The sequence below is a fragment of the Drosophila montana genome, unplaced genomic scaffold (assembly GCF_035044405.1).
Source record: "Drosophila montana isolate Dmon_TW-CO22-7 unplaced genomic scaffold, ASM3504440v1 contig_2106_1, whole genome shotgun sequence".
NCBI classification, from domain to species: domain Eukaryota; kingdom Metazoa; phylum Arthropoda; class Insecta; order Diptera; family Drosophilidae; genus Drosophila; species Drosophila montana.
Genome location: NW_026997017.1, coordinates 473,737 through 477,703, shown reverse-complemented (window position 1 = coordinate 477,703; position 3,967 = coordinate 473,737).

The window sequence follows — 3,967 nt, the reverse complement described above, 5'->3', positions numbered from 1 at the left end:
TAATATGAGCTAGAGTCACCAAACTTGACATGTAGCTTCTAGAATAGTATAAATGTATAGCAAGTATCTTTCATTTTATACCTATCGCCTGTCGGAAGAAGAGGGTTCAGGGTATACCCTAGTCGGGAGCTTCCGACTAGCAACTCTTACTTGTTTAATTTGCTAGCTGTATGAGCGAAGGGACGACGAGGACAGACGGGCGGCGGTAGACTCTGGGCAGCCAATGGCCTGGATGCCTATCAGTGAAAGCAATAAATTTTTTAATTTTATATGTACAAACATATATGAGCTTTTCGCCCCGTGCGCGTGTGCGTGTGTGCGTGTGTGCGTGTGCGTTTGTGTGTCAATTTTTTCATTAATTTTTTAGTGTCCACCGAAAGACGCCTTCACACTGGCCAGGGGGGCCTCAAGTGGGGCACATGGAGATTATTCGCTTGATGCTGCGCCCAAAGCGACAGCCATATCAATAAATGCAACAATTCGAACGTCGTCTCTTTCTTCCTTTCGCTCGTCCACATTCGCTGCTCATCTCTCCCTCTCCCTCTCTCTCTCTGTCTTTGTCTCTATATAGACTGCGAGCCAAAGAGCAGACAATTTAATTGATTGCACCAGTGCATAAAGTGCCGAGCATACAGCAAAAACTTAACAGGAAATAATAGAGAGACGATTGGTAAGAGCAAAAAAAATTGCATTTTCTATAATATTTTATGCATATCAACAAAGTGATTGAATTCACAATCCGAATCGATATGCCAAACAAACACACAACAAATATTTTAAAAAAAAAAAAAAAAAACCAAAACTTTTCCATCGAAATTGGCAGAGAAAAAATGTTAAATAATTCGCTAGAGTAAATTGTTTTACATTGCATTTTTTCCCCGCTACGTATTATTTTAACCAGCTGCAAACCATTGAATAATGCGTAAGCAGGGCATAAAGCGGCATCTGTCGATAAGATATACAAATGCATATATACATATATATATATATATATATATATAAATATATATATATGGCTTGATATCTCACTCGTCTGATGTAGCTGAACACGAATATATATGGTATACATGAGCTATTTTTTTGATTTTTCCGATAATATTCCTCATTTTGCCAAATCGATAAATATCGAATGTCGATCTCGATAGGTTTTTATATAAACCTAAAACCCATTCTACGATCCATATAAAGCCTCGGCTTAGTCTGGGCCCTGGACCGGCATGTTACTCTCGGCCTACAGGGTATACGGCTAGTCGGACACTCTCAACTGGGGCACACTTACGTGTTTTTATGAGCTTCAGTATTCACAATAATGTTATTTACAATGTGAGCGGATACCACAGAAAACTTCACGAACAAATCGAACTTTGTTTTTGATTACGATTATTGTTATTTTTCCCATGCTCAGCGCGAAAACAAATATGAATATTCCTTAATTACTATTGTTATTTTCACTCTGATTATTGATAAACAGCATATTGATCAGAAATATTAGCTTCGGCTTGCTACAACTGTGGCCATGGTTTGTTGCCCAGCTCTGGCAGGGAAATCGATGTGGCAAGCTTCGCTAATTGGCAGGACTTTGGCTAGTTTGGGGTCGAGTCGAAGATTTCGCTGCGCTTGACTGAGCCGAGTGCAGTGTGCAAAGTAATCCTAATGGGCTTTTCTCTTTCTCTAAAAATTGAGTCCAGTACTTGTTGGCTTGGCTTGGCTTGGCTTCATTTTGTAGTGTTTGTACAACACGTACTTTTGCCGCCCTTGCCGAGTTTGAACGCCAGCAATTTTGCATGCATATTTCTTTTTGCTTGTTTTTCGCTTTGTTTTTTTATGTACCAAAAAAATAAAATTCCGTTTTACGCAAATCATTTTTAATGAATTTTAATATCGCTTCTCTGCGGCTGCTGCTGTTGTTGTTGTTGTTGTTGTTGGTGCTCGTGTTGCATGTTAAAGTAACATCGGCAACAACAACAACGTTAGGTCATTAAATTTTAAATGAATTCAACGCTCGCAACACTCGCGCGGCCCATTGGTAAAAATCCCGTTGGAAATTGTTGGCCAAGCGGCGGTTAACTCAAACAACGACCCACTCATATTGCCCGTGCACACACACACACACACACACACACACACCTGGCACGGGCGTAATACACCCACGAATCCATATATAAATGTATGCGTATATATGCTTTGTTTGTGTGGCATAAATGCGGTTTCAGTTTCCGCCCCAGCAGCAATTCCGCCGCAACCAAAACAACAATTGCCAACAATCGCACCTAGGCAGAGAGAGGACCATACATTTTGCTTTCTTTCTTTGCCACAGCCTCGGACCTTTTCTTTGCGTTTATTTTTGTTTCAATACCCTAACAGCCTCGGGCAGCCTCGACTGTGCCTCGATCCGCCATGTGCCTTATTTCCCTTTGCAACATGTTTTGTATTTTTTCCGTTTAAACGGAGCATTTTATTAAAATGTATTAAACCTTTTGAGCTCTTGTACTGTTTCGCATGTTTATCGCCAGAAAGATTGTTTGGCAATAGGTTACATATCAGATAGGTTACATATCATGTCTCGCCTTTTTTCCCTTATGCAGCACTTATTTTGATGCTTTTTTATATATTTATTTCTATTACTTAATGTTTTTAATAACTCTTAGGCAAATATATGGAAGGAAGAGTTTGTATATATGCCTAAATAATAGTACAGTTAATGCCCGAATAATATGGTTAATCCCCCGAGGAAGTATATATATATATATATATGTATATATATTTAAATAAAATTGTGCATACCCAAATGATAAAGTTAATATCTCGAAGAAAAGTGTATGGCAAGTGTATTTGTCGCGTCGTTGTTCCATGAGCTCACATAGCTTACGTGCTCCTTTTTTTTTTTCTGCTGACTTGCAGCTGTTAAACAAATAGCTTATTTCTGCTGATCATTGTTGTTGCTGTAGCTTATTGTTAGCCGGTTGCCAACGAAATTGACAGTTTATTTTTCAGTTTCGACAAGTGGGCAAAAAATACTTAATTATAATTGAATTTGAAATTGAGACTCTGGCCGGAGCAGATATGGTAATTCTTTCGAATAGAACCAGCTGAAGGCTCTCGGTCACCCGGTGCCTCGGTGAGTCGGTTTAAATGTCAGGCACACACTCACATCGGCATTCCAATTGGTTTTCTTATTGGCATGCTCATTAGGCCAGCTTAGGCAGCTTCCCCAATGTGCTGTCCACCTGGCGCGCGGTGTAATCGGCTTAAAACTCTGCCAACCCCCTTGATATCAGTCCAGTGCAGCGGCAGGTAGTGCCACATCAACAACAACAACAACAACAACAGCCACAACAACGACAACAAGGACAAGCGGGTGCCATGTCTAATAACTGATTAACTGTCAGCCACCGCATTGAGGTATGTCCAAGGTGTGGCAAGCAATTTGCCAGGCAATTGTCGACGGCTGAGATTGTACGCATAACTTGGCCGCATTAATCATTATAAATCAGTCTATTCATGCATTCATTGGCCTATTCGTTCAGTCATTTATTCAGTCAGTGCCGATTCCAGCCAATCGAGGGCATTCCAGCCCTGTGGGCTGTAGCTGTACGGCAGAAGCAGCATGCCTGAAATGCCGTAGCGAAATTCTTTAAGCGGGATGCCTGCCGGCAATGCATGCAAGAAATACTCACAAGCAGTTGGCACCAGGCAGCTGTGCAGCTCGACCACTAGATACCCTATGCTCAGCGATATCGATAGTCGCACAAATAATCGATATCGATTGCAGTCCCAATTCCAGCGATAGTTCTCTCTATTTAGCTAGACCATCTAATATCTGTTTTATATGTTGCCTTTCCGTTTCAATACAACTCGTTGCAAATATTTTTCAGTTCACGTTGAAACGGAAAAGAGTGCGGACAGCGGTTTTCTTTCTAAAGAGAGTGTGTACTTCATTTACTTAATATACTGCATAAATAGGGAT